The sequence below is a fragment of the Eucyclogobius newberryi genome, unplaced genomic scaffold, assembly GCF_026437365.1.
Source record: "Eucyclogobius newberryi isolate DKJ021-1_F unplaced genomic scaffold, fEucNew1.0.hap1 SCAF_3, whole genome shotgun sequence".
Lineage (NCBI taxonomy): Eukaryota > Metazoa > Chordata > Actinopteri > Gobiiformes > Gobiidae > Eucyclogobius > Eucyclogobius newberryi.
The window spans coordinates 14,150,608-14,169,512 of NW_027315945.1; positions in this window are offsets into that span (position 1 = coordinate 14,150,608).

The following is an 18,905-nucleotide window of genomic DNA, read 5'->3' on the forward strand; positions in this document are numbered from 1 at the left end:
ATGCGTGGGTTGTTTCAAATATTTGTTCCTTTATTCTGCTGTTGGTGCTGGAGGAGTTGACCGGCTGTACACATTATGTCACATTATAGGCCTGGTTGGTCATCACACCCCTAATACCCTTTGTTTCTCCCTTCAGCTTTTATAATATGTTACTTTTTGTACTGCTTTACCCTGTTATCTAAAATAGATAATATTGTGCAGGTTATTTTGAATAGAAGCAGGTTGTATTGTGGTATTCTTCTATTGTTGTATGGGTCTGACTGTACAACAAACACTGTTAGCCCTGAACATGTGTCATTCAGCTTTCATAATCATGTGCAATACTGTGACATAATGTCAACCATCCTGGCGCAATATTTTCTGTCCATATAACAGCTGTAAATAAGAGCTGTATTATAAGAGTTTTTCTTATAAGTTAAAACAAGCTTTTTGTATTATACTTTTGTGCCTAATCTGTTTCTGTACGAACACTGGAATTTCCCCATTATGGGACAAATAAAGGTTATCTTATCTTATTTTATCTTAGAACCAAACCAAAATTGATATGCAGACACCGGGGCTAACAGGGTTAAATGTCTTGCCCAAGGACGGAATGGCAGTATTCACCTAAGGCAGCTGCGATCGACCCGCAGCCTTTGGGACAGTGTATCCGACTGCTCTACCAAGGATGTTTATGTCAAGAGTGGGAGTCGAGCACTTACTACTTTAACTACTACTGCTGCCCATGTCCGTCTCCACAAATATCTGCTTTTACAATATAGGCTACAGTGTGGGGTAAAATGCATTTTTCTGAACTAGGAGTAAAAGTCAGGTTGTCTAACTCTAGTTGTCAGTTGAAGGACTTCAAGCCATAAGATTATTCAGCAAAAACCCATGTGTGATATTTTATGATAATATTAGGACTATGCCCCATGTTTTGCCCCCATTCTTTTGTGGTGTAACCTATACTCATGCAAACTTTAATAACCCACACAACATTCATGAAAAACATATTAGGATTCTCCCTGTACCTCCATAAATAACATTACAACAGTCTCGCCTCTTAAAATGAATGGTGTTTATGTGACTCATGAGGCAATCACAAACACTATGATCACTGTACTAAAAATCTGATCCGCAAGAGGAAATACATCACAGGGCTGCCTCCAGTCCTATCTCAGTCACTTCATTACCCTCCAATGTCGATTCCTCATATTTGCTGAGACATGCGTGATTCTCCGGGGCTTGTTGTCTCAAGAAAAGCTGTCTCAGCAGTGGGATCTTCTTAAAAAAAAACACACACACAGAGAACGGCCAGAGCAACGATTTCATTTATGATTTATTGCATGTCATAATTACAATAACCAACGGCTTTGCTCCGATGTGCAGATATTCTGCTACAAGCTTATTTATTTTTCTTGCCACCCAGTCAAAATTGGTGGTGTAGTATGCTTATTGGACTGTGTTCTTTATCTCTGGGCGCTTGCATGCAAATATTTAATTGTGCACAAACTGAAAACACTAGGGATTAGAGGGCTGATGTCGGCAGTGCTGCAAGGAATGGACGTTAGCCAAAATTGAAGCTTGCTATATTTTAAAAACGCAAGAAACTCCTGATTGTTTTAATTTGTAACCAATAATTAGACAAAGTATAGGGATTACATGGGAGGGAAAGGTCAGAGAGACAGCTGGTGGTGCAAGATGGAGTCAATGGTCCATGTAAACGTGTTGCCTTTTAGAGCAGAAGTCCGTCATGGACGCCCGGGCACTGGACAGGTCAGTGGTTCATCCTCACAGACACACACATGTTTGAACAGATGCGTTACCAGCAGATGTGGCAGATTGTCTGACATGATGGTTCCTCCTCTAAGATAAATCATGTTGTATACATTGTTTACCGGGATAATGTAAATTGATGGTGTTAGAGGTTAGAGAAATAGACTCTAAGAATGATTAACTAAATGTAGAATTGACCAAGATCTGGAGATGGTTCCCCTGAGTGCTGAATTGCAGTCAAACAAGTTCCCAGAATCCAGACAGATAAACCCTGATTCGTCGATAAACAGAAGATCTCAGTCTGGTCATCCCCTCCTCTCAAGCCAAACTCAAACAGTACTGTGCAATCAGGTTTGTGTATTTCAATGACGTGTGGGAAAAGGAGGAGCTTATCATAATCAAACGTACCTCGCCTCAGATAAACAACAACATAACAACTATTTGATTCTGCAGAAATCTGTAATTAGGCCTGACACAATAAACAACATTTGACATACAACATGAAAATATACATAATAATAAATATCTTGATACATTATTATTATTGAGCATGGTGTTTTGTAATACCAATGCAATCAATAGGCAATCAATCTCTCCTAACATACTGCTGTATCAACTGTACACCAAGCAGGCGCAACACAGGGAGACACATAGAGAAAAGGAACTTCTCTTTTCTTTTGTAAAAAAGTGGTGTAGTCTGCCAAATAATTATATCTGATACAAAATGATGGCTTGAAATGAATGGAAAGCATTTTTCAGGTTGTTGATTTCAAGTAGCATAAGCTGATATGCTGCATCATTGCATACGTTTTTAGTCTCCTGTGACTTTCAATTTGTCCTCATAAGCAGCCATACTTGTTTTGATATGGAACGGCCAGGCTTGTCCCTGAATGGCCCAATTGCCAATCAATCACGCCCATCTGAACTTTGGGAGATGAAACCAGCGACCAGCGAAGTGCATATTATTACAGACAGGTTGGTGCAATTGTAGGATGGGTCAAATGGGTCAAATGCCGAGTGAAGATACATTTCTCCATGGGGACTTTAGGTCTGCTACAATTGGTGAATATGCATTTTAAGGTCGTCTGAATAGAATTTTCAGGCCAGCAAATAAAGAAGTAAAATGCTTATCTGAAGTTGTCAATATTTAATGTGTTCAAATGTTAAAGCAATTTTATCTTTGCGAAAGTTAACAATTTCACACTCACAGGATGTAAATTCTGTTTCTCATATCTACAAAATAAAAATCTGAATCAGAAAGGGTTTATTGCCAATCAACAAAATTCACAAACATAGGAACTTGGTGATTCGGTGCAAAATAAAACAATAAACAATGATAAAACAACCTATATAAGTTTAAAAAAAAAAACATTAATAGTTTTACAGTCCCAACAGATAGAAAATCTATTAGAAACTCACATTAGGTGGGCATCAGTCATACTAACGTGGAACATTTGATTACCTCTGATGTACCAAAAAAGCATGATATGTCCACTCTACTGGTCATCTTTCAAGCCTGCGTCCTGCTGGAATTTGGATAGGAAAAGCCTTGATATTTTATAAGGCATTAGACTTTTGCTTGACAAATAAAGCAGTAACGTGATAATGATCAGAGCGGGCCGGGCTCCAAAAGGCAGCGCTCGCTTTTTGCCTGGCAGCGTATGATAATCTCTGCATTGGTCTCATTCAGTTCCCTTTAATCTGACTTCACATAATCCGTTTTTCCCCCCTCTCCTGATCAAGTAAACGCTAAATTACAGCTAATGAATTCCATCCAAAGCTTGGGTAAACACGTCTATCAAACAAACATCATGCTGATTTTTTTAAGGAAGATGGCAAAAAAGAAGGGGAACAGACATGAGAGAGAAATTGCTAAGCGTGAACAATTTGGATGCCAAAATGGTCCTATTTAGAACTTGGAAGAGACCGCTGTACCTGCAATAGCTGAAGCAATCTTCTGCTGAATGGTTGAAGCCCTTATGAGGTTTTTTGTATCATTATCACATAAATAATCAGGCTGCAAATTTGTTTAATTGATGTACTTTGATTAAGCAGCATTACAATAAGAGCAGTGCCAAAATGTATAGCATGTTTGTAACAATAGACAATTAGAATGTGCATTAAGAAGATAGATTTATGATGATCAATGCCATAGATTGGAAAAAATATATTAATGATTTAGAGAATGGCTTATTTGTGGTGGGACTACATTTTTAGACTTTTATTCTAGTTTTGCACTGAAAATGCATTGAGTGCAAGCACTCGACAACACCTCTTAACAGGGACGTTTTTAGTCAAATGTAAGGCAGGGCCCAAATTTATATAGATTAGAACATTTGCAATAACAATATAACGCTAGACAAAATAATACTAAATACTACTAATACTAAAAAAGGAACAATTTAATTTAATAACAAGCTCTTAATTGTATACCAATAGTGCGCATACTTTTATAAGACAAACAAATTGTGACACACGTTATAAGTAGTCTATAGTGTATCATCTGCCTGCTTTTGAATTCAATAATGTAGCTATGGCCTGTCAGGTAGATACATGTTTCATAAAGGCTGGACCAACTTTCCTTCACTTGCCACATGTTAAGGAATGTTGTTTCATTTGGTGCTAGTCCTTTTTATTCAATAGGTTTTCGGTTTATTGGGGGGAACATGCTTTGTGTAACACAGGGAAAGGTGTGAGTCCTGCAGCACTGACTGTGGCTGAGCCTTTAATATGACACGAACTGTGAGTGAACTCAGTAACTGTAGCCAGTGAAAATAGTGAATTAAAGTGAGCAGAGGAGTCAGACAGTCTGCTCCCGCATTGGGCTCATAACAACACGTGTGTGTCTGCGGTGTAGAGAAAACACAAGCTGCACAGAACAGTCATCAGCAGCAGCTCAAACACTGACAAACTCCTCTCACTGCACAGAGCATTACTTTCGCTCTTCTTTGGTTTGATTAAGGACTAAAATAAAAGTTAATCCTTGGAAAGTCCGAACCAGTCAGTGTCCATGTCCATTACTTGTTAGATTTACAAAGCGGTTTAGCTGTTATATCTTTCCTCCACAGCGTAATACTGTGTCTGTGTGTTTGTTTGTCTGTGTCAGTCAATCTGCTTTCTCCCTCTTCTCTGTTGCCGCTGCATGCTTGCACTGCATGCACTCTAAATCATACCTGTATTACCGTAAAAGGTATGATATGGCTCTAGTTAAATGTGTCTTCCTTCCATATACCAAAGTCACAATTAGGAACTAGTAAAATATCTTGGTGACTATAAATGTCTATCGGCTCCAGCTCTAGTCACAAAGAGAAGTGAAGAGGTTCAACGTTTGTGGATTTTCCTTGTAGATATTTCATGGCAAAGTCCAATGGGGGAAAAGTGGCTCTTGCCTCTGAGATTATGCATCAAATTCTAGAACGTGAATGCAACTTATTAACAAACTTTCAACAAGAATTCTAGGAAGAATAATTCGATGATGGCCATGTTATGTAAATTAAAATAAACAAGGCTTTCCATCATTGTTCTTCACCTTATTCAAGATCGAGACACAGGGACAGGAGTCTGAGGAGGGCAATGGATTCTAAAACGTAATTCCCCCACTGATAAATAAATGTTCTCACAGGTAATGAACATGAACAAAAGGACAAGATCACAGAAACAAGGTGGGCTATGTTTTCAACCATCAACTGGTCTCGAAATGTCTGCGCACTGGAAGATTTTGAAGAAATACACAATGCAGTAAAACACAATTACAAATAAAATATTATAATATATTATATTATGTAAACAAAAAAGGTAGAACAATAGATTTTTTTTCATAACTGACAAGAGGTGAAGAACAATTGCTTCGGCTTTTAGTGTCCATCTAAAATCAAACTGCAAAAACTGTCAATTAATCTGAACACTTTACACTGATTATGAAAAATTAATGAGCGTGGAGCTCAGAGCAATGGCCTTGGTATCTGTTGCTTGGTTTTTGGCCACCTGTTTGTCAGTCACATGGTGTTATTCGCTCCAAAGCCACAAGGAAGCGATTCAGCACGGCTCTATGTGCGGTTATAATTATGACACACTCCATCAGTTTAAGACGCTCATTGCTTATCTTGGCTCTGAATGTTGTTTACCGGGGGATTGGAGCGATCGGTGCGGGCACGACTGTTTACTGTGGGCACCCATTGTCATTCTCCACCCATGCTTAACAGTTGGGTCTGGGCAATTTATGCTTGGCATCCTTGAATAGGTTCCCCCTAATGAGGCTGATAGAATGACCATTCATCCACAAGGGGCTCTTGATGTGCCACAGTTCAAATGTTAATCACCGAAAGCGACTTTGGCAAATTGACAAGAGGCTTATTCACAACATCTCCATGAATGTGCCCTATATGGAGTCTGGGTGGGAGTGCACTGGGAGTCACCCTGACGCCGATACAGTGCTGGATGCTGAGGACCCTGACGTGCTCTCATCCGGACACCCTCCATCATTATGTCACCATTCACAAGGGGTTCAGTCCCCAATACAAAAGGGGGCTTGTTTACTCTTACTACTGGGCTAACCTTGCTGGCCCACACTTGTTTTTTACTCCCACTGAATGTGGATAACCTCAAATGCCTCATTCAAGAAACAGAGATAAGAGAGTGACCATTAGAACTAAGGACACAGAATAACTGTCACTACAACGGTCATTAAAATGTCCGTTACATACAGACGTCTTCATCTCCCTAGACCAATTTCATTGTCCCTCATAACATACTGAAATGTAAACAAATGTAAACAACCTTTCAAGGTTGGGCACATGCTGAAACAACACAAAGGCAAAAGGAATTTGTGCTTCGATAAATTTGATTTGGATGAGATATAAAACTATAATATTAATATTGCTAACAACAAAACCAGACTGATAATTACAGTCCCCATATAGAATCTACAAAATCTGTATATAAAAATCAACTTAATTAGGTGATCAACAATTATAGATCCATCCATAGATGGAGCAGCAACTCTATTCCAAGCTCTCCCAAATGCATCTCCAGAACTCCTTGGTCAGGATTACCCTGCAAGATAACTGTCTGTTCAATGTCTATGATATTTAAGATACAAAAGTGTGTTTGCATTCCAAAAAAATACTCATTTTAATGCATTAGCAGTCTTCTTTGTTATTGCATCCTTCTCTCCCTGACCCTTAAAACATCCCTGTACTCGCACAATCCATACATTTAGCAATTGCAGTTTTTACCTTCAGCAAACAACAATGGCCCTGGCCATAAGTTAGCGCTGGATCAAAGCTCTGGGTTCATGAGTATAGATTGAACACACAGCGAGCTCAACAATCTATATTCATGCCGCTTTTCAACTGCATGACGTCCAAATTATTTGACAAGCGCTGAATCGGAAGGTTTGGTCCACCACTCCATCACACCACCTGCTCATTCACTGATCCCTGTGATTACACTTGGGTAGTTTATGACTAACACTCATGGCAGAGCTGTGGTTAAACTCTCAGTGGTCCAAATGGCCAGAAGCGTGGCACCTCCCCTTGGAACATGTGATGGATTAGGCCAAGTGTTCCTGTTCCAGTTGGGGATAGACTGGTAAATGGGCTCTTTTCTTGTCTGGGGCATTTCTGACAGAGACTTCCAACCAGACGCCATGGGGCATTTGTTATTATAGATGACACATGAAAGGAGAGGAATGAATGGCATAGTTATGGGGGCATATGCAAACATCTTACTCTGATTGGGAGATTTTAATTAGACACACTCTGAGTGACACACTTGGATAGTTTTGTGGTTTATGTCAGTGTAATTATTTATTTATTAATGTTTCTTGAATTATGATGTCGAGCTTTTAATATAAAGAGACAGATTCTATGGTGTAGTTTTTTCTTCAATTAAGTTTACGTGATTGTGCATCAAAGGGACATTTCTATGGGAGCGGAACGGGGTGCAGCGTTAAAGTCCGTGGTATTTCCACTGAGCAAAGGCAAGGCAAGTTTATCAAGGTAATTCAAGGTGCTTTACACAACGGAGGGAAAAAATGCATTAAAATCACAAAGACATGACAGAAATCAAAGACATGAAAGGGAAGAGTTCAAGTAAATTGTCTGCGTTCAACTCGATGCAGTGACAGAGTGAAACATAGCATCTGAGCATCGTCTGCAGAATTGTGATAGAACATATTTTCGCTGCGCATTAACTGACCTGATGGCAGCATGTAGAGGTTGAACAGAAGGGGTCCCAATATTGACCCTTAGGGACACCCCATAGGTAAGGGTCATGTGGTCTGAGACACAGTTACCAATTTCAACAAAGTACTTTCTGTCTTCCAGATAGGACTTTAACCAATTGAATTTGTTCTGCACCATTTTAGGGGTCTGAAAGGGGCCATGGGGGTCATGGCTCACTTTAGGCCCATAATGTGCCTAACACTATCAAAACTCAATGCATGACGTAAAGAGACATGAAAACGTACAGAGAAGTGAAACAAATGCGGAAAGGTCTGAGCAGAATCTGGAGGTTGTGTCATTCGTAGTTTTGGCCACGTCTCACAAACATGGAATTACATCTTTTTGTGAATTGCTGATGTAGCAAAGTGGACTGGCGCGTTCACTATTTTACTCTATTTGGATGCAACACGGCACAGCTAGCGCGTTCACAGTGAGGCTTTATGCCGCGTAGCCGCCCGGCGAACAGCACGCCGTACATCCCAGAGGTCGCACACCACGCGGGCCCATGGTAGCACCGCGGCACGCTAAATAGTGACACTAGTTAGACATTATACAATCTTATCTCATTCACACACTACAGCTCAAATACCTGGACTGAGGAGCGATGTGGAGCACCCAGGAACCAGGAAGTGTGTGAGGTCAGAGGGCGACTGAAGTCACCAGACACTAATTTATGGAGCTACTCTAGATCGATTCACCTATCAGGGGTGTCTAAGCAGTGGCAGGGGCCCGCCTGCAGGCTATCCTGCCACACTGAGATCGGCTTTATGAAAATTAACTATAATTCAGATATGATTTAGATTGTATTTCTTAAGAAAACATTGATTTTTTAAGTTTGGGTGATTGCCCTTGCCATGGAATTGCCATCAACCATTGACAGAAGCAGTTGGAAACGCTCCGAAGCGAACCGATCTGGGGAACCATGGATAGTGGAAAAGTGGCTCAACATTAAGCCGGGTGTCCACAGCATGACATCTGCATTCAAAGATTTCTGATCATAGGGAAATGATGAGCCTTAGCCTGTTGTGAGTTGTGAGACAGGGACAAAGATTACAGAGCAGTTATACAACGAAAGACAAACTGCGTATTATTGTACTCTCACCTCGCAGCAAGACACTAACGGGTTCAATTCCCAGACTGGGCCTTTTCATTGTCATTTCTTCCCGTGACTGGGTGTGTTTCCACCAGGCACAACCTAAAACATGCACAATAGTGGCACAGTTGTCTCCGTGGCACATAAAGAGGGGTGGACTGCAATTTTTCCTACAGGGGCAACAATGCAAATCTTAACCTTACATGTTACCAGCTGTACACATAAGCACCCCTAAAAGTAACAGCAGAAGAGCTCCCCCGTCAACAAGACCATATTCACCAATTTCTCTGTCCATTTACTAACTTTTACAAGCAGAAAATGCCACTATTGCATATAGCGCTAGCCTCCTCTAACCAGAACAACTACAGAGCTGTAACCACAAGGAGCTTAGAGCCTAATATTTATTCAGACAAATGTTGGTTGTAGCCTCCCTTCATCGTGTGAACAGTTCCACAGCTTACATGTAGCTTTCTCACGACTTTAAATTCCCCACATCTTAAAGTGTGAAAAAACTTTTAAGACAACAAAATCATGCACCTTTTAGTTTTAGTCAAGTTGTGGTTGATTCAGGTTTGTGAAGATTGATTCAGGTTTGTGAACATTTGCTTGACCAGCCAGTCCCTCCTACATTCTGTTCAAATGCAGAAGGGTCTGAAATCGGACCATTGGGGGGCGTCAAAAAAAATCCCCAAGCATGGACCGGTCCAACCACCGCCGCTAATTTGTGTCACGTGTCTGTCAAATGCAGAAGACATCTCTCGAATATTTTGGGAAAACATTCAAAACAAAATATATAACTTAATTTACCTCAGATTTACAGAGTTTAGTGCGGCGCTTGTTGACTCAGCAGAAGCCGGCAACATTTCTATGTCTGTGTTATTTTTATTCTTTCCTCGTAATCCACCATGTTTGTTTAGACACGAACGGACAATGCGTTTGTCTGATTGGTTAATCCGCCTGTCAATCACTCCCTTTGGGAATTGGAGCAACTGGTTTGGATTCCAGACCAAAAATTCTTAGTAAACTATTTTCAAAGCGTGTTGTCTTGGCTGGTCAGGCAAGTAAAAAATGGTAAAAGGCTTATTCCCCAGCTCGGAAGTTTAAGATTTGGAGATGGGTTTTCTCTATTCCGAAGCACTTGTGAATAATATTGTGCTGCTAAGTGCAGGGAGAGTTATTTACACATAGCTACAATTTAACTTATAGTAGACTTAATTGACCTTTGTTTAACAAGAAAAGTCCCACTGAGATTTAGAATCACTTTTTCAGGGGAGTCCTGGTCCCAGAGGGGAGGAGTCTGTTGTACATGTTTTTAGAAGTCGGGGAAACTGGAGCATCCGGAAGAAACCTGCACTGACATGGTGGAGAACATGCAAACTACACAGAGAAAGACCCCACGCTGCCCACACAGAAATAACCTTCTTAATGTGAGGCAAGAGCACTAACTGCTGCATTTATACCTATCCGTACCATCTTGGATCCTAGTTTTTCTGTGTAATTCCATGTGACAAGACTGACAACTGTCAGTAATTACAGAGATACGGAAACATTTGTATGTCAGATAAATGTGAAACAGGAAGTCTGACATGGGTAGAATCTTAACTTAGTGAAGATCTGGAGCACCCTGACATATTCTTAATCATAACCTCCTCTGACTCATTAAGGTGCAGACAGGAGCTTAAGGTACAGCCTTTGTCTAAAATACTGGATTATTCTACAGATGTCCAAGCTTCTACTACCACTGTTATTGTTCGTATAATGCTAATCCAATCATTTGTCCTGTCTGCAAAGTTGACGTTGATATGATTTATTGTTAGTGTTTAGATGACAGGAGTAAATCATGAAATATTTAAACATTGCTGAATACATTTAAATATTTAGCCAAAAACACACTAAAAGAGAAGCATAGATTTTGTTCAAAACTTGTTTACACTGATTTTTCAGTAGCTGAACATGCAACAGTACTGTGACCTGCATTTCCACAACACTGCATTTGATTAAAACTAATGACACTAAATTTGTAGCAATCTAGCTGTTAGAAGGTATGGATGTATTGTGAGTTCAAAGTAGGGCTTTAAAGATAAATACATTAGACACCTGCCTCTATGGTCGTGTCCATATATAGATGGAAATGAATGGAAAAAATCCACATGTACTTTGTATGTATTTGTAAACCAAAAAGCCATTTGTTCTTTGATTGAAAAGGCAGTACTATATTATTCTGAATCTTCCAACTCCGGGTAAGACTGAGGATATCTAATGCCTCCTCCTCAGCCTTGCACGTAAACACAGTCGGAGGAGTAGAATGAAGATTTATTGTCTGACAGCTGGTGTCTTCTTAACCTGCCGACAGACATAGGTATGGGTGTCAAAAGGCAGAATAGATAAGGCTCTCTAATCACACTTGTTTACTCTACCTCCACCTCAGTGTGAATGTTCAGCTACTGACATACAAAGCAGGTTATCAAACAAATTATAGGTGCATTTAGTTCTGTACGTGGGAGGAATATGCATTAAGGCTGCATATGTCACAGTCAGTGTTGAAAGTGGGGATTTTATGAAAGCATGCACACACTTGTTTATACCAAATCTGGAGATATACTGTAGTTATCATTCACACAGAGACATACTACATCATACCTGATTTTGACTCGTTTGTTTCTGGTTTAGTTCCAAGTTTTTTCCCAGTTTAAGTGTGTGCAAGTTTGAAATATCGTAATACGCCGGAAATTGTGATCAACCTGACAATGATTGTGTAATTCTGCTTGATTGTAAACAAAAATAATAGTAGGAAATATGACATAGCCCAAAGCAATATACTGTATTTAAAGTTCAAATAATTTGTATCATTGCTTGAGGCTATTTTGCTTTTTAAATGAAACAGATCGCTTACGCTTACATCACATTTTGGGCACTAATTTTTGTTCCCTGGACACATGAATCATCATCCTAAAGCTTACTAAAAGCTACACATTTCCTGGCCTGTGACTGGTTGGATCTGGAGAGTATTTTCATGCGTGGAAGTCTGCTGCTTCTGCCAACAGGATTGTCTCTATCCTCCCACAGAAATATGTTGGCACTGGTCACAGATGCAAATGCAACACAGGGAGAGCATCAGCAATCAGCTTGACTATTGGGTCATTTGGGGCAGCTCAAAAAAGTTCAACAAAAAAGTTTCAAGAAATGTTGCTTAATGTGTTAATTCTTTGCATTTTACTTGGCATGCTTTTTTTGGTTGCTGTGCACTGGAAAAAGTTAAAGGTGTTGTATCTAAAAAAAACAACAACCAACCAAACAAGATTATTTTAAACCATTTGCAGCTGTTCAAAGCTATTTCTCACTTTCTCAGGCATTACGAGCATCCTAATTATTCACCACGAGTTTAAAAGTGCGTTTCACAACTTTCAGACTGAGTTTTGACTTCATGGTAAAACTAGCATGCTAACTAGGGCACTTCCTGGTTATAAAATGCTCTATACATAGACGCAGAATGCACTCAGCAGTCTCGTTTCGACCCTAAGAGTTGTTTTTGCTACGTATCTGGAAGCAGGTACAGCCTCTTTAAAGGTGCACTACGTCTCTTTTCTAGTGGAGGGTTTGCCACTTGCTTTCCTCCATGGAGATGTCCTTGCTTTGCCTGGAATGTTCCACAATATGTTAAAACTCTTTGATATTCACGAGCAGATGACACCACCAGGCCAAGTTACAGGTCAGATCTGGTTCAAGTATGTTTTAACATTGAAAACACCTGCAATTGAGTGCAAGACAAATTAGATGACCCACCTGAAAAGTTACAAAGTGCACCTCATGATGTCACCGGTTTGACGTTATCATTTATAACTAATATTGCTTAAAGTCACACCTGATATCTACAGAAGCAGTTGAAAATTGTGCATGAAAGAAAATCTGAGTTGAATTAAGCTCAGGAATGAACGTCAAAATGTGAAACGTTTTTTCAAAAGCCGCTGTAGGCAACATTTTCATGCATCAGTCAAAACTATTTTTAAAACTATAAACTATAAAGCCATGGAACAACAACGTTTAAATAGCTGTTATTTGCGTTAGATGTGATGTGAATTAAGTATAGACCGTCTTATTTTTAATGAGAAATAAAATGCTTGGTTAAACTTAGCCCTTTCTTAGTAACCTTTGGAAAGTCCATCGTAACCGGTTATTGTGTCTCATAATGATGTAAACATGGCCAACGTTGTATATTTTAAGACACATAAAGAATTCATTGTCTAGAATAAATAATTCAAATATGAAAACAAGATTATTTTCCTTTTTAATTGGTTAATACACTTTAACTTCATTTTCACTTCAAAATGCTGCCAAACCACATGTGAAGCTGTCCAGGGGAACTGAAGGGGAAAATCAAACACATTTTTCCTGAAGTTCTGGTGTCCCCTCGGGCAGTGAAAGTTCTGCTCGTGTTCTTCATGCTACAGCTCACCTGAGACACCGGCAGGACCTCAGCTTTATGGGTCCACAATTCTCTCCATGTACAACATTTGAGTTAATAGAAGTCTTCATCCCTGAGCAACCTCATCAGGAGCACACTGCCAAGGAAATGATGGGGCTAAAAATGTCCGTCTGGCAGCAGCGGCAGCAGGAGCACGGGCAGGGCAACAGGGGAGAGAGGGCGGCCGCTCAGGCAGGACAAGCCAATATCAAGACAAGGTGAGGGGAAAGAGCGCTACAAATGCAGGGGCAGTTTCTTGCACATGTGATACCGCAAAGTATCTTTTTTCAATCAAGTTATCACAGCGGACAAACATTTCGGCAATAAAATAGCTGATATGACATACATATAGTAGATTTTAATTGGGTGCTGTTTTAGCTAAAAGCAAAAAACATAAGTTAAGTGCACTTTAAATCAATGGCAAATTTGGTTGGGCTTACAGCATGTTTTGATTATGTGTAGGGCTTTATTTCATAAATACATCTAAATAAAATGTAACAAATGACCATTTTATCGTTGCCAAGCGAACCAAGATCACCCACCTTTACAATACTTGAATCTGGAGCTGTATTTATCAGTCCAAATTGCTGATGTGCATGATCGACAATCAGATTTGTGCCAAAGTGAAAAAAATAAATATATAACACGGTATAACACAGAAGAGGCATGGAAAAGTGATACAGGTTTGAATGTTACGAGGATATTCGAGAGGGGAGGTTTTTCGCATTGGAGATGTCAAATTGATAGACAAATTTCTCCACTGCCTTCTCCACTGCCTTCATGGTCTGGTTCTCCTGCATTCGAAAGAGACTGGTTTGCCATGTCATTATTCATTGTCCTTACTTAATTGTAGTTCACTAATTGCAAATATATTTTCTTCTTTTCCTTTACTATTACTGTGTGGCTTGAGAACTGTATGTCACAGATTTTGTGCTCAAGAGTTGGGCCTCCATGACATAACCTCTGGCTGCAAATAAAATGTTGTCCCAAAAAATACGTGCCTCTGAAGTGTAAAATATGTGTTGTGACACGTGCACAACTAACTTGGGGTTAAGAGAAGTTGCACCTTGGAGCGATGGACATTTTCAGTTCTAGTGCACAATAAGGCTGACATGCTGCCAACATTTATAAGATGCACAACAGAAATGATCTCCCACCATTAAAGTGGAAAATAGGTTGCATTCTTATTCTAGTGTTTGATGAAATCAGATGGTTCATTTCACTTCAAATTATTTTTGTAAAATCCCAAATCCCAACTGCAGTTACATCCGAGGGCTTTTTGCCTTCTCTAAATTAACTCTAATACCAAACTCGAAGTTGACTCTAACTTCAAAAAGGCATCCATAACAGGAAAATATTACTTTCTATTCTTGGCTAAGACCTGTTTCCTAAACCTGTCCCAACCTAACCTGTTTCTTATCCTAACATTCATTTTAAACTGATTATGAAATAAAACATTAGACTATGTTGGGAAAATGCAGTAATGTAGCAATAGGAGTTACAAAACGAGACACTGCTTTTTACTAGCAATGTATTATTCATTCTCGTGTCCAAGTATCCAAACACTAAACACTAAACACTCCAGCATTTGTTATGTTCACGGAAAAGATGAGGCAAGTGCCAAATGTGTGCCGTCAGTGCCACAGTGGGAAAAGTTCCAAATAAACATATGGTGTATTCAATCTGACTGAGCCTTGGGGGGCTGCGGCACTGAACGATACAGTGAGGGGTTCCATTAAGCCGAGGCACTCGTATTTGCACTTTATTATTTCAAATACACGCTGTGCTTTTCTCCTTCCTTCTTTCATAGGTGCGTTGTTTCCTGTGTTTATGTTTACTCACAGTTGTTGAGTAAAAGCAGACACCCGTAATACAAAAGACACACTGGTAGCACTTTGAAACAAGGCATGCCAAATCAGATCAAAGCAAAATTCTTCTGTCATTTATATCTGCTTATTACTTATCACTTATTAAACGTGATGTTTTTCTCAGTAATTTAGGGCCTAGTGTTTTGTTTGAATCGTATCCCGCTCTTAACCGATCCTCAGCGGCTCCTGCTCAGATCCAAACCAAACTAGAAGAGCAACAATATGGTTCGATGCCCGTTAGTAAGGTTATTTTATCAATACAATAATCATCAAGATCATAAACTTTCTTGATGAGGCAATATATTTTATTTTATTTTATATGATGATAAACGATAATATTGAAACCTCTTAATGTCATTGAGACAATAAGTAAAAAGAAAACAAAGCAATAAACCCCCTTTTTAGCTGTAATCATGCTGTAATTAATAAAGAGCAGATTTAAACACAGTTATACATCATTTATTGTATAGGTACATTTTTACATGTTACCAAAAAACTGCAAAAAGTTCAAATTTGGTGCAAAGAAAAGCTACACACAATACATATTTAACCTTAAAAGTGTGTTCCAGTTAATTTGATGAGCAATAAGTCAATTTAATAATTATTGTGACAGGTAATAATGTATTTTTTGTGGTGGAGTTTTTAATAGTTTGTGTTTTAATAATATAGTTGTACAGTTGTCCTCATCAGTAACATCAATCAGGAAGACAACATTTAATGGTATTTTCACTTGGCAAGATATGACTGTATTTGCCGAGCGATTGCAGAAAGTTACGATGTTATATTTGTGAGAGCCAAACATGCCCTGCCTGTAGCACATCACCTCCAGCTCCAAAATAAATATAACCCAAACAAAACCTGTTCCCTCGATGTGTAAAATATGTGCTGTGACACGTGCAAAGCTCACAAGGAGTTGAGACCACGCGCCTTCAAGCTATGCCATTTTAGACGGGGAAAAGAAGGAAGGAAAGACAGTTTGACGGAATAAATGAAATATATCTTGATTTCTATGTTGACATAGATGGATTAGGAGGTAGATTCATGTAAAAAGATGACATATATTGAAATCTATTTATTTATTTGCACAGAGAACATGGACAACAGTCTCTGCAGTTTTTTTTTATTTGATTTGCTGCCCATAAATAGAGCTCGTTGCTATTCAAACTGTAGTTATCTTGACATTCTGATATGAATAAAAAGTCATTACAGGAAGAGTGGCTCTCACAATAGAGGCATTTGGCTCAATCAAAGCTTTATTAGATCGCAAGCAGGGCTCTATTTGGACACCTGACACAAGAAACATGCAATATTTAAATTCAGGTCTGTAAATAACTTGGATCCAATAGACCAGCCTGTGAATTGTGAGTAATGTTGTTGCAAATGACTGAAAACCCGTGCAAATATGAGGGATTTGTTGTACAGCATAATTTGGCAGAGCATTGTCTATAATATTTTAGTTGCTTAATCAAAGTGCAGAAAAAGGCTAATGCACACTGCTAATTGGATTGTGTGCTCTAATTCAATAATGAACCAGCGGGAGAAAATACAAACAAGCAAGCCTACTCATTTGAGCAATTCATCGTGAGCTGCGCATGCCAACAGAGAAATGTGAAACGCTCCAACAAGACAATGAACTGAAAATAGTTGTCGTCGCAGTTTAATTCATCACAACTTCGTGCATGGTTGCCTGTAAGTGTTAAACATCTTTGTATCTTAGGGTCCTGGAGTTGTAAGAGCTTTTACACCACAAAACTAAACCAAACCAGGAATAAATCTGGAACTTAGACAAACTTTATTGATCCACAAGGGAAATTACTTGGACACGATAGCTCAGACGTTGCAATAAATGAACAAGATCCGAAAACAATTGTTATACGGAAAGTTCTGTGTTCTGCACTCACACCGCAGGAACGAGCCGAGTCACGACCAGGTGACCTCAGAATACTGCCGAGCTGTTTGTTTACATGTCAAGCTAGGTTCTAACACCAGCAGAAATAATAAGTCCAGCCGCATGAAATATGTCTATGAGGCAGATACGAGTCCTACATGTGATACGTGTTTCCTCCGTGAGGTTTGTACAAAACAAGAACTTCTGTCATGTCCACACCGTATATAATATAAGCATGAATTATCAACTGTGTTATTATTCACTTGTTCTGTGTATAACATCTGTGCACATGACAGAGCTCTTGGTTGTTGTGCAAGTATTTGAACAGCCCTATCTTTGGCCCACCTCCTCCAATCGTCGAGGGGATAGCATGCATGCCTGTCATGTAAGTCCACAGTGTTATGGGTTAGAATGGGTTACAGTTGACTGCGTGTCCTTCCCACACTGCACTGTCCTGTCCAAATGAGTCTCAATTTGCATTCCTAACGACCTCACAATGTGGTTGTCCAGGAATTTCTCCGCCATGTTTTTAAAGCTCATTTCATGTTCACTGGACTTGGGGCGATCAGTTCAGGGCTCAAATACGCGCCACACTCTCCATTCCACATAATAAAGACATTGACACACATACATTCCCATTTGCTGTGTAATTTCTCTGATTGAATGAGATAATGATGCATCCTGATCCAATCCATCAGTTCTCACTCTTCTAACTGTCAGAGCAGTTTACAGAGTAGGACAGCGCGGTGAGGAGATCAGCGTGGCAGAGTCCCTGGAGAGGCCTGCACATATGGTCGCACTGATGCAGAGACTTGTTATTGTACACTGAAGTACTCCCTATGGGCCTGTTATGAGTCCATGACAGTATGGGATGATCTCATTTAGGCTCATGTTTTCATTGTGGTGTAAGGACATTTAACAGACTCATTTTCAAAATGTCAAACCTGAGTAGATATAACATGAATTTGTTGTCCTTTGGTGAGCACTGTTGGCAACAAATATACATTTTATTATGGAGTAGTTGTGTGTTCAAATCCCAAACCGGATGGCAAGGACCTCTGCGTGCAGGCAATAATGACCACTCTTTTTACCTGTTGGTGGTGTTCAAAGATCTTGCTCCACAGATCTTGTCATAAAACACTTGCACAATGCAAGTTAAAAAAAATAAAAAAAAGATTGATAAACAAATCTAATCACAAATACTCAAAACAAGATTCATATTCTGAATTTAGGTCAATTTAACTCAGATGTTCTGATGTTACAGTCTGTCCCCGAAAATAAACCAAAGTTTAAAAAAGATGACAAAACCATTTGGCACAAAATAGGTTTAGTTGACATTTTCTTATTCTATCCAAATGCAATCTCACTTGTCCTATGTCATGTTTACATTGAACTTTAGCAGCACACTGTTTATCAGCGTCACATTTGTGTATATAGAGCTGACATTTAGCTGGCCTGGTCACACTTCACTGCTCCTTATTTAGACCTGTGCCATTTACACAAATGCCAATTGTGTTACTGAAAATAGAATTTTTTTATGGCCCGCAGCAGGTCAATTGTATAAGTTTACAAACCTTCTCTGGCTCCATCTTATCCCAGGAAAACATCACAAAAA